Genomic DNA, 13,451 nt, shown 5'->3' on the forward strand with positions numbered 1-13,451 from the left:
GTATAATACTTTTTAGATAGATGTTATTGAATTCAATGTGCTAATATTTTGTTAAGCACATTTGTATGTACATTCATGAAGGGTATTTATCTGTGATATACTTATTAGGTCTTTGGATTTGACAAAGTAATACTTACCTCAAAGAACAAGTTTGAAAGTACACTTTCCTTGTATGTTTTTGAAAGAGTTTATGAAACATTGGTATTGTTTCTTTATATATTTGATAGACTTCTGGAATGAGGCTACCTAGGCTTGGGCTGTTATTTGTGGGGATTTTTTAGTTATTAATTAAATTTCTTTACTTGCTGTACGTCTGTTCACATTTTCTATTTTTCTCTTGAGTCAGATTTAGCCATTTGTGTCTATCTAAGAATTTTGTTCATTTCATCTAAATTGTCTAATTTATTGGCATAATTTGTTCCTAAATAACCCCTCAAATCCTTTTAATTTCTCTAGGGTCAATAATAACATCCTTCCATTCATTCTTGATTTTGGTAAATTTTTTTATTTTTATTTTTCTTGTTCAGTTTAACTAAAGGTTTATTAATTTTGTTGGTCTTTTAAAGGAACCAACTTTTGGTTTCATTCACTTTTATGTATTATTTTTATGGTTTATATGCCATTATTTTTGCTCTTATCTTTATTATTTCCTTTCTTATGCTTGGACTGGGTTTGGTTTTCTCTTCTTTTCCTAGTTTCTAAAGACGAAATTATATATTATTGAATGAATACGTTTCTTATTTTCTGAAGTAGGCATTTAAAGTTATAAATTTCCCGGTAAACACCATTTTAGCTGCATTTCATACATTTTATGTGGTGGTTTGTTTTCATTCAGTTTATATTTTCTAATTTTTCTTATGATTTCTTTTCAGACCAATGTGTTATTCAGAAGTATGCTCTTTATTTTCTAAATTTTGTTCATTTCCTAGATTTCATTTTGCCATTGATTTCTAATTTAATTCAGTTGTTGTAAAACATACTTTATATGATTTCAATTCCTTTTAACTTTATTGAGATTTGTTTTCTGGTATAGCATATTGTCTGTCCTGGAGAATGTTCCATGTTCACTTAAAAAGAATTTTTATTCTGTAGTCATTGGGTATAGTGTTCTGTGTATGTCAGTTAGGTCAAATTGGTTGATTATGTTATTTAATCATCTATATTTTTTTGAGTTTCTGCCATGTTCTGTCTATTATTGAGAATGAGCTACTCAAATCTCTATTATTTTTGAATAATTCCTTCTTTCAGTTTTGTCAATTTTTGCTTTGTGTATTTTTGTACTCTGTTGTTAGATGTTTATTTATAATTGTTCTATTTTCCTGATGTAGTGATCCTTTTATCATTATGAAGTGTTTTCCTTTGGTAATATTTCTTGTTTTAAAATCTCTTTTGTTTGATATCAATACAATCACACGAGCTCTCTGTCATTTACTGTTTGCATGTTAGATCTTTTTCATGCTTTTACTTTCAACCTATTTGAGTCATTGAATCTTAGATACTTTTCTTGAAGACAGCATATTATTGGCTCTTGCCAACCGACTTTTTGATTGGTATGTTGATACCACTCGTATTTAAAGTACTTATTTATATGGTTGGTTTACATTTGCCATTTTGCTGCTTGTTTTTTATATGTCTTTCTTTTTGTTCCTCTGTTCTTCCTTTTCTGTGTTCATTTATGTTAAAAATTATGTACTGTTTTTATTATTCTTTTGGTTTTTTAATCACAATTTTTTGTTTTTTTCTTTGTGGCTGCTATTGGGATTACAGCATGCATCTTAATCAGAATCTACTTCAGATTTATATTTACTTAATTCCAGTAAAATGTAACTTTGTTCTAATATGTCTCAAACCCACCCCCCCCCACATTCCTGTGCTATTTATTCTTATATGTATTGCATGTATATAAACCATAAACCCAATAATATAGTATTATAAATTTTGCCTTACAATCTATGTCTTCTTAAAAAGTTAAGAGAAAAAATGTGAAAAAATACATTTATTGATTCTTTTATATCAGCCCACATATTTATACTTCTGGTACTCTTCATTTCTTCCTGTGGATATGAGTTATCACTGGTGTCATTTCCTTCTAGCTTGAAAAACTTCATTTAGCATTTCTTCCAAGATCTTTTTGTGAGCAAAAAATTCTCTGTCTTTTGTTATTTTATATGTCCTATTTTGCCTCATAGATGTTTTTTCTTTCAGCACTTTGAATATGTGAGACCACTGCATTCTGCCCTCCATTGTTTCTGATGAGAAACCTACCTTTAATCATATTTGTGCTAACCTGCATGTGATAAGTCATTTCTCTGTTGTGACTTTCAAGATTTTCTGTTTGTCTTTCAGCTGTTTGTTTGTGATGTGTCTAGGTGTGGATCTGTTTATATTTATCTTACTTAGAATACATTGAGACCCTTGGTTGTACAAATTTTTAAAAATCATATTTGAAAAATTCTCCAATACATTTTCTTCTCCTTTTAATCTCTCCTTTTGGGATTCACATTACTATATCTTAATACACTTGATGTTATTCAATTGGTCTCTGAATCTCTGTTTAATTTTCTCCAATGTTCTGTCACTCTATTTTTCAGATTATATAATTTCTATTGATTTCTCCTCAAGTTTCCTGTTGCTTTCTTCTGCCATCTCAGATGTTCTGTTGATCCTTTCTCATTTATTGTACTTTTCAACTCTAGAATTTCCAATTTAAAAAAAAAATGTTTTCCATTACTTTATTGAGTTCTCTATCAATTCATTGTTGTCAGGCATTTCTTTTAATCCTTTAAGTATTGTTTCCTTTAATTCTTTTAACATATTTATAATAGCTATTTTGAAATCATTTTTGCTAAATTAAACATCTCATGACACTCAGCGACAGTTTTATTTGACTCCTTTTTCCCCATATATGAATTATACTTTCCTATTTCTTTGTATGTCTCATAATTTTTGTTGCAAACTGGGCATTTTATATTTATTTTAGCATCACTGAATTCTGGTTTCTTTTCCACTGGAAGTTGTTATGGTTGCTGTTTTTTGGTTTGTTTCTGTGTTTAGTGTCTTGCCTGGGCTAAATTGGTGAAATGTGTTTACCCACATGATGTGTGACTGGTGATATCTCTGTTCAGTATTTTTATTCCTGTTTTTGTTTTTAAGCCTGGCATCGTATGGGTGATCTTTATGTCTGCATAGTTTATTATCAGCCAGATACTGTGCTTGTCTATTTGAGCCAGTAGGGCTGCTGTTCTCTGCCATGGATCTATGTGTGTGTATAGGAGAACATTCAGTTTTCCATCTGTTTTCGAGTGTGCCAATTTTTTTTTCTTCTTAGATCATTTTGTGTCTCCTCTGCAAATGCGGGTAGCCTCAAGGTTAGAGAAGCATATGTGAATCATTTGGCTGTCTCTAGTCTCTAATGTGCAGATGGCTTCAGCCAGGTATAGGCTGTCCCAACCCAGACTGCAATCTCAGGATGGTAGAGCCATTGGCCCTTCCTTCTTATCCAATATCAAGATTGTCACATTCACCAACAATGCCCCTGGGCATGGGAATCTTCTGCACTCTAAATCTAGTGAGCACATTTTGACCACTGGCAGCAAAGCTACTGGTTCTCATGGCTTGCCCTGCTCTGTCAGAACCTCCATACTGACTGAGCTGGGGGTGGATGGGAGCAGTTTCAGGCAAGAATGACAGAATCTTGCATCGTTTGAAGCTGATGTCCTGTGTCTGTACACTGCTGTGACTTTGTATCCTTGCTCTGTTTGCTGTTGTCTCACACCAGGCCCCATCCTGCAGTGATACTTTTTCCCTTACCCTTGGAACTCCAAGGCCAAGTTTGCTTCAAACTGTCTGCGAACAGAACTGGCCTGGATCTGGAACACACTTGTCCTCAGCATGAATGTCTTCCCCTGCTCCAGAGGGGAAAGCTGAACACCTGGCAGCTGAGGCTTGGAAATATTTCTTGTTTTGGTCTGAAAGATCTGAGACCTTGAGGAGGCTTTGTCTTTTGCAAAGAGTGGAGAAAAATGCCACTTCTCCCTATGGTCTGGTGGGATCTCCTGTCTTGCACCCCCCCCTCAGTGAGCCATCTCTGCCAGCCCTCTACTTGACCCCGCTCGGGAACGAGGGATGAAGAGCAGTTGGGGGACTGGGGAATATCCTGCTGGTGGCTGAAGCCTTGTGGCAGGAAGGTATATGTGGACACAGAGCATACCTGACTTATCTTCTCCAGCCACTGACTGCTTGGGTTGGGCTATGAATGACAATGGAATGACTAGAGTCTGCTGTCTCAGAACCTAGGGAGGGTGAGAAGGACTGACCCACAAGACTTTGGGATATGTGTTGGGTATAGGCATGATGCTGTGTGTTCACCCTCAGTGAGAACTGGGCAATGGGAAGAAGTTTGGATTCTTGTTGCTCAATTGCTAGAACTTCTTTGGCTATTTTTCTTGACTGGTTCCTCTTTTGGGCCCAAAGGTTGGGAGTGGGGGCCAGTCTCCCAAGCTGGTAAGGGCTTGGCTTCTCTTTTGGGCACCTCATTGCCTTTAGCCTGTACCCTCCCCCATTGTTGCCCTTCCAGTGGTTAGTATGTGAGAAGCCTGTCTCAGGTCCTCTGACCCAGTCATCCTGAAAGCCAAGGATGTTGAGTGAGTGTCTAGTCTCCGCTAGGACAGCGTGATATGGAGCCTTTCCCTACCCAGGCTGGTGCCTGCCCCACATTGCACCAGACACTGGACCCCTGGAACTCCTCCTCCTTCACTTTGTTCCTCCTTTCTCTCCCTTGGATGACTCAGTCCTGAACTGTATCTAGCACCACAAAAACCTCAGTGCCTGTCCTCTGCTGGCTTTGGGGGCACAAAGAAGGCTTGAAGGTGTGAGGAAAGGCTGCTGTTACCTGAAGTTTACCCCCAAGCTAAGGGGGTAACTTCTTCTCCCTGATCCTCCCTTATGGACACCCAAGAAAGAAGAAGCCCCTTGGGGGTGGTGGGTGAGGATTATTTCAACGAATGCTAAGGATGAGGAGAAAGGGAACCTTTTTTTCTTTTTTTTTTTTTGAAATATATTAGGAGTTAGTGTTGCAAAGAGTAGTTTACATCTTTATTTTCTGAAGACACTTGAATTTAGGATCAGTGCATCTGTGACAAGCTGCTAGAGTGGTGGGGCTAGTGGGACTAGCCACTTCATACCCATCATCCTCCTATGGGGAGCCAAGACCTGAGACACAAAGCAACACCCTGCCCCAAATCTCTGTTCATCCTGTACCCTTCCAAGGTTGGTCTGTGCCAACATGACCTTGGGGCATCAGATATCAGAAGCTCTGTGTGCCTCAGTCCTGTTGAGGGACTGGCTTCTTTTGCCTTCCCCTGAACCTGGGAGCAAATGCTCTACCAGTACAAAAGAGCCACCAGTCCTGCCCCAGCCTGGACCCCGGGGCTCACTGTCAAAGCTGTTTTGTTTTGGTTTTGTTCCATCATAGCTCTTTTTTCCCCCTCTCCTGATGATTGATTTTATAACAGAAAGAAATTAAACTGCTCAGAAGTTCCTGGAAGTGGGGAGGAGGAGCAAGGAAGACCGCTTAGTTAGGGAAGGCTCCTGTGTGCAGGGTCTCTGGATTTGACCCAGCCCCACCCTCTCCTTCACCCAGATTGGTGGCAGGAGCAGACTAGATAAGAACTTAGAGCCCATTTCTCACTGGAGAGGAAAACTTGTCATCTGGCTTTGTAGAGAAGGTTCCACCTTACGCTCATAGTACATTGTCTTTACCATGTGTTAGGATATCACATTTAAAAACACACACACACACACACACACACACACACACACACACACAAAGAAATGCAAAATACTTAAATGAGCTTGTATTATAACATTACTATTACTGAGAGTATCTGCTTTCCAGGCTGAAGTGATTCATTTATTATTCTAGTCCTGCTTTAGTCCTTCATAATTTGTGGTAATTTTGCTTTTATTTTTCACACACAAAAAAATGTATAAAAATAAAGACTTGAAAAGGTAAAAAAAAAAGAGAGAGAGACTCCACTGTTCTTACCTCAAGTTTAGCAATTCTGTAAGCATAAGCTCCTTTTAGATTGTTGCATGTCTTTGGTCAATTTCCATAGCATCGAATGGTTATTTTTGTTAATTTTGCTCAGCTTTACAGTTGCTCTTGGAGGATAGGCTTTACTGACCTCCTTCTTCAACCACAGCCAGAAATCACAATAGTGTTCTTTCAGTAGGAAGATAAAACATGAAGGAGAGAACAGGATTTTCTCCCCCTCCAACTTCCTAGGGCTGTGGGAAGGGGTAATATGCCTATATCAGGGCAGTGTTTAGCAGAAATTAAGTAGAAAAGTATAGAGGGAAAAATAAAAATGATTAATTTAGGACTGCACAGCTATTTGAAGTGGTAAGTACACGCAAGATACAGAACAATTTTGCTTTGTATAATTCATGGGCATCTATGTAAATGGCCATGCAAAACACTTGAGAAAGAGAGGGAGGGGATACTTGCAAATGAGAGCTTTCCTAAGCTGTCACTTGCATGAATAGTTCTTGTCAACGGGGAAAAGGAAAACATCCCAAATGCCTGACTCTTAAAGATTTTGTATTCCTGGCACAGAAGCTCTCTGTGTGACCTTGGACACGCTATTACAATTTTCAGTCTGACTCTTTCTACATCTCTCAAATGGAGATGTGATAATACTAATAGAGGTGATATAAGGCTGAATAAAGTTAATGTTCATAAAGCATTTTTAAAACCCTGGAAAAATAGGTCTCAAGGTGTAAACTTCAGAAGATGTGTTATTTTAAACCGGCATTTTTAGGTGCTTGCCAGCTTCGAATAATCTGGGTTTCCCTTGATATTCTGAAGTAAATGTCTCAAACACTTACCACTTTTTTTTTTTTTTTTTTCAGAAAAATAAAATGCTATTTAGTAGAATTAAAAGGTAATGTCACATCTATGGTTAGTGCAAAAAATACACATTAATATTCATTTATCATTTATAAGTGTGTTTGGAAATTGAAACAAAATTAGGGAAATAAATGGGGTAGGTTCTGGCAGTGAGGATTTGGGGGTATAGGTGGTCAAAGGTAAAGTAAGGGTCTAAACTTTGCTACTGGTGGTTGTGTGCCCTGTAGCCTTCACACAAAAGAGTAAGGTTCATTTATAATGTTTCAGGAATTTCAAAATGTTCCTTTTGACCTGCAATGAACTTTAGTTAAGTTCTTTTCTCTAAGATTACCATTTTACTGGATGAAAAATATAATTGCATGTAGTGTTCTCTTGAGGGTGTGGATTTAGAAGAAGGAGAAATGAAAGGGACCATTTCCTTTCTGGAAAGAAGTGCATTTTAAAACTTGTGTGTCTAAAGCATGGAAAAGCAAACTACCTACCCAGTGTGAAGAGTTCCCCTGAGAATTAATTGTGGCCAGATAATTGACCACTTCTAATATGGGCACCCAACAAGTCAGAAGGAGTGTATTATTTATCTGTTGCTGAGTTAAAAATACCACAAATTTAAAGCCTTCAAACAGCACACATGTATTATCTCAAGTGTCTGGGGGTGAGGAGTCCAGCAAAGTTTAGATGGGTCCTTTCTTTCAGGGTCTCTCACAAGGTGGCAATCAAGCTATTGGCCAGGACAGGAACCTCATGATGAGGCTTGACTGGGGAAGGCTCTGCTTCCAAACTTACCTTGTTGTTGGCAGAATTCAGTTCCTTAAAGGTTGTTGCACTTAGGGTCTCAATTCATGGATGGTTGTTGGCTGGAAACCACCAACAATTTCCTGCCACATAGCATCTCCAACACGCCTTCATTAAAGTAGGCAAGTCAAGAAGTTAAGCCTGCTAGCAAGACGGAAATCACAAGCCTCTGTAACCTAATCAAGGAAGTGACATTCCGTCACCTTTGCAATATTCTCTTGGCTAGAAGCAAGTCACAGGTCCTGTCCACACTCAAGCCAGAGGATTACACAATGACATGAATACCAGGAAGTAGGGGTCACTGGGGGACATCTTGGAGTCTGACCCCCACAGGGAGACCAGAAAGACTAGGGATGGTCATTAGCTCTACATACACCTTGTGCCTTTTTCATCTATGAAATATGCTCTCTGGGCTTTCTGGAAGCTTCTCCCATCTGCCCTGGGCGGGGGAGCCTCACATTGCTGCTTCTGTTGACCTTGTTGTCTTGCTCTGCTGCTCCATTTATCTTTCTTTCATTCAGATTCCCGCATCTGAAACAAAAACCTTGTTCAGATTTCTAATTGTTTTTCTCTGTCGTCTACAGAGAAGTGAATTAGCTTCAAGTTTTATATCTATGAGTGGAGCTGGGCAAGTTTGTTTGTGTCTGTGCAGACAGATCTCCCTCTCCTTAGTTAGAAGTAAGCTTAATATTAGCATTTCTCTTCTCACTTTTTCAGGTTGTTCTCTGGGGGAAAGGATGTCCAGTTTTCTTTCACATGTGCGAATTAGTAACTCTAGTCTTCTGAATGCCTGGTTGTGCTGTTTGGAGAAACTGATCCTCCTAACCAAACTTCTGCATGTTCCTCCTGGGCATTTCTTTTATTTCAGAGCCTCTGATATCATCTTTATCACCCAACTTTGGTGGTACTGGTAGGGGCTGTGCTTGACAAGAGGTTCTCATGGCCCTGACTCTTACAAGTAGCTGCAATCCCTGTTCAGAACTCTTAAGTTGTTAATAACCTCCTATCAGTGGGTCCTGACTCTTTGCAGTATCTTTCCAAAACAGGCACATATATATACATTAAACATGCACAAAGACTTTGAGGACTTTTAAACCATGGAATTAAAGAAATTAATCTTTGCTCTCAGTGCATTTGGCAAAAGTATAGCACTAATAATTAAATTCTCTTGTGAGTCTAAGAGACACTAGTATTTTTTGACTTGTTTATAGTGAAAATACATTTATTTCAATCTATTTAATCTTTGCATTGACAAAGGAAATAGGCATTTTCCTAAACATTGAAATTATTCTTAAAAATTACATTCAAGCTATTCTTTTTCAAAAGCAAATATTATTTACTTACTAGATGCAAGTCACTGTGCCAACTGATATGGAACAGGACACATAGTTATGGTCCTGATCGTAAGGATATAGTTAGTGGTATAGTAAAAACACACACTCATAAAAAAGTACTAAGCTTAGAAAGTTCACCCTATAAATAAGCCTGGTCCCCTCAGTCCTCCTCTACCCCTGTATCAACTGGTCTTCATATTATACTCTAAGCTCCTTGAAGGCATGGACTATATCTGTTCTCTCTTTGTCCCTAGAGTTGAATCCAGTAGGTTTATTTTAGGAAAGAGAGGATTTGGGAGGGTGAGCTACTAGATTGAGAAGATTGGCAGAAGAAAATCAAAACTAAAGACCAAGGTTATGGGAAGGGGGCAATATTGTCCTTCCATCTCCAACATCATCTTCCAGCTCAAGAAACATGGAAGAGATCTGTTCTGGAAATAACACCTTTGATATCTCAGTGGGTATAAATGTCTCTTTTGCAACATAAAGTTCAATTACAATTTCCATTCACAAAACTCCGACTCTTGGATCGATTTGGTCTTTTCTTGTCTTCAAGAATAGACAATACTCCTCTCATTGGAATATATCATTATCTCCCAGTGTCCAGTCTCATCCACTGGGCTATGAGATCTGAAGGTATCTAATGGCCAAAGTTAAGATTTGTGGAGGAGCTGAAGCAATGGCTCTATCAGTTCTGTAGATGTTCATCCCTGCAATGTAAAACATGTGCTCAGCTCTTTGCTGATACCGGTAGAGTTGGAGCCAGTAGCAATCCCTTTGAAGATATCCTTAAGCCCAGACAGAGTGTGCATAGAACTTTCCTGAGCTGCAAAGGGAGAAGAGGGCTGATTATTATTCATGAAAAACTGTAAAATAAACTGGAGCCAAGTACTGTTTGGTATACCCTTGTAAGAGGAAGAAACATCTGAAGGAGCCATGTGATTGAGAAAGGAAAACAGTAGCATTTAGTGAAGAGGAATCATTTCAGGCATAATTTCATGTGGACTTTCTTATCTCCAGTCTTCTCTTTAGAGATTGGGGGTCCCAGTCAAGGGACCATATCCCTTTGGAGAACAGGAATACGGCATCTCAAACAGACGAACCAAATGACTTTTCATCTTTCAGCTGAAAGTTCTTTATCAGGAACAAGGACCTTTAAAGGTGTCTTTCTCTGGATTAATTTTCATTTTCCAAAAACATGTGCAGTTGTCTGAATCAGACTGAGAGAAAGCAGGTGTGGGGAAAAATAATTACCTGGAGCCTATACACACTTTTAATGTCATCTCAGAAGGATACCCACAGAAGCTATTTGATAAAATTGTTTCTCAGACCCACGAAGAAAAGGTTGAGAGGTGAAAATCCATGATTTGATTTTTCTGTGGTATTAACTCTCTTTTGCATGCAACAATAGAACTACAGTTATCAAAGTGCTTTCAATTTTGAAAAGACAACTGCTTTGTGAAAGTAAAACATTGGCTGTTGCAAATGAGCATTAAAATGATAAGCAACCACTGCCACTTGCCAGAGGGAATAAATATTGTAATTACTTCCTTCAGAATGCTCGCTTATTAAAATGCCAGCCAGGATTCTACCTGAAGTGGGTGACAATAGAGATAATCAATTTAAGGAACATTTTTAATTCTCTGCTGTTCAATAAGCAAAAAAAAAAAAAAAAGAAAAGAAAAAAATAACTTCATATTAGAGATGTGTTGCTACATGATAAACTAAAAGCAAAGTTAAATCTCATAGGATAACAGCAATATCAAGAAAATGTTATGTGATGAGCAGAATCTTATTATAGAGCTGAATTTTATGACTGTACATGGCACATTTCTAACAACAGCATACTGCTATTTATCAGTGGCTTGCTAAATACTTGTTTTGATTAAATGTAGATCAAAAGATGTTCGATCGTGGAAGCAGTGTTTCTTTCTAATTTTGCTTTAAGAAAATTAGCAACTAAGAACGACATTGTCCTCTCTCTTTGTGGCTTGTTATTGCTCTGTATAGCTAGGACTGAACTGCAGAAATTGTTCAAGGATTTGCACAATATTTAACAGGTTTATTGCAGATGAGATAAGTGTTCTAATTTGATAAGGAGGCCTTTACAAAAATTACATGTAAGGCAATGTCCATGCTCCTTATTATCCAGCTTCATCCCCCTTGCCATAATTCCAAGTCAATACCAAATTGTGATAGTTCCCCATACGCCGTACTGGTTTTTCCCTGCTGGGCATTTGCTCATGTAGATCCCTTCTTCTCAGAACACATACCTAATTGGCTAATATTATATATATCTATAATATTTATAAAGTAAAATACAAGATCCATTGAACTCATCATGAGGGAATCAGCTCTTCCCATTTGTGTAGCCATCTCTAACAATATACAAGTCACATACATATCAGTATATCAAAATTATGGTAAGTCACACATTTGGTCATGATTATTTTTCACGTGAATTGATAATACAGAAAGGGATTCATCAGGGACATAATGTACCTCAAATCATTTGTTCATTTATTCAACAATTTTTTTTTAAGCATCTGCTATAGACCAGGCTACTACTCTTGTCTGTGCAAGGGATACAACAGTGAACAGCACAAAGTCATGGACTTAATGGAGCTTATAGTCTAGTGGAGTATACAGATCATGAAAAAATGTATCAAGAAACAAACTATATTATCTGATTGGGATAAATAATATGAAGGCAAAAAAGTAAACCGGGTGAAGGGATAGAGTAGAGTATGATGGAGGGGTGGCTGTTTTAACTGGGATGGTCAGGGCAGGCCTTTGTGAGGAACCAGTATCTGAGCAGAGACTTGAATAAAGTGAGGGAGTGAGCCATTTAAATACCTGGGGGAAGTGCAATCCAGACAGAGGGACTGAGGAAACAGCAAGTGTAAAGAAAGTAATGTGTCTGAAAACAACATATACGGAGGTGGTATTCTTTTCCAAGGCCAATTGTTTCTCTCATGATATATCTGATTCTTTGGAAGGAATGAGAGGTGGATTAGAAGCAAAATGGTGGCATGAGAAATGAGAGGAGAAATTGGGAAGGAACAATTGGATACCAATAAGAAATGGGAATATCATGTAATCACAGAAGAAAATAGATAGGTACAGATGCGATTATCTATAATCATTGGCAAAGAATATTTATTACTTGGAAATATTTTTATAACATAATTGTGATTAAGTGGTTGTATATGGTGGAATAAAAGTTGTCTGTTGATTTTAGATCAACTCTATACATACATCCCTTTGATAAAGTTGAGCTGTGGATGCTAACATTAAAATTCATTCGAATCTCATTTATTCAACCCAGATGTACTATCTGTTTTAATGAATAAACCTATTACTGATAAATAAATAAAATATTCCTAAATAATCCTCCTTTGCTTATAGTATAATGATGATACTGGCTGTGATGGTTAGGTTCATGTGTCAACTTGGCCAGGTGATGGTGTCCAGGTGTCTGGTCAAGCAAGCACTGGCCTAACCCTTACTGCAAGGACATTTGTGGCTGGTTAATAAACCAGAAGGCTGGTTTATTAAATCATCAGTCAATTGGCTGCAGCTGTGACTGATGACATCAGCGGAGGGCGTGTCTTTCGCAATGAGAGAATGCAATCAGCTGGATTTAATCCAATCAGTTGAAGACTTTTAAGCAAGACAGATAGAGGACTTTCACTTCTTCAAGTAACCAGTGAAGTATTTCTTGAGTAGTTCATCGAAGTTGCCAGTTCATTTCCCGAGATGTTCATTGAACACGTTTATCAAAGTTGCCAGTTCGCTGCCTGAGGAGTTCATCAAACATCTTCATTGGAGTTGCCAGTTTACTGCCTGCCCTACGGAATTTGGACTTGTGCATCCCCACAGTTACATGAGACACTTCTATAAATCTTATAGATATCTCTTGTTGATTCTGTTTCCCTAGAGAACCCTAACTAATACACTGACCCCAATACACTAACCGTCTGTTTACCAGGAATGACATAGAAGATGAGTTCACAGGGATTCTTATCGTTCTGGCTGAGAGTGACCATATTTGTCACTGGTTTTCAGAAAATTAAAATATGATAGAATGCACTCAAAATTAAAATTACTTTGAATAAAATTTAGTATTTCTTGGAAGAACCAGAAAACATTGCAGAACTTAGCATATTTTAGAGTCATCATTAAGGCTATACAATTTTGCCAGTTTTCTGAATTTATGTTGTCTCATGAAGTTCAAAAGGTAAACTTGAAAAAACAAGTCCTATAGAGTACAATAAAGATTAGTAGTTCAGGAGAGTCATTTGTTCAATAAGAACTTACTGAGTTGTAGTCATTCTGCTATGTGCTTAGGCAAAAAAAGATTCAATTTTTTTTTTTAGTTCGGTCTTTGCAGATAAATTTTTATATACTTTGAA

Source organism: Choloepus didactylus, chromosome 2 (genome assembly GCF_015220235.1).
Source record: "Choloepus didactylus isolate mChoDid1 chromosome 2, mChoDid1.pri, whole genome shotgun sequence".
NCBI classification, from domain to species: Eukaryota; Metazoa; Chordata; class Mammalia; order Pilosa; family Megalonychidae; genus Choloepus; species Choloepus didactylus.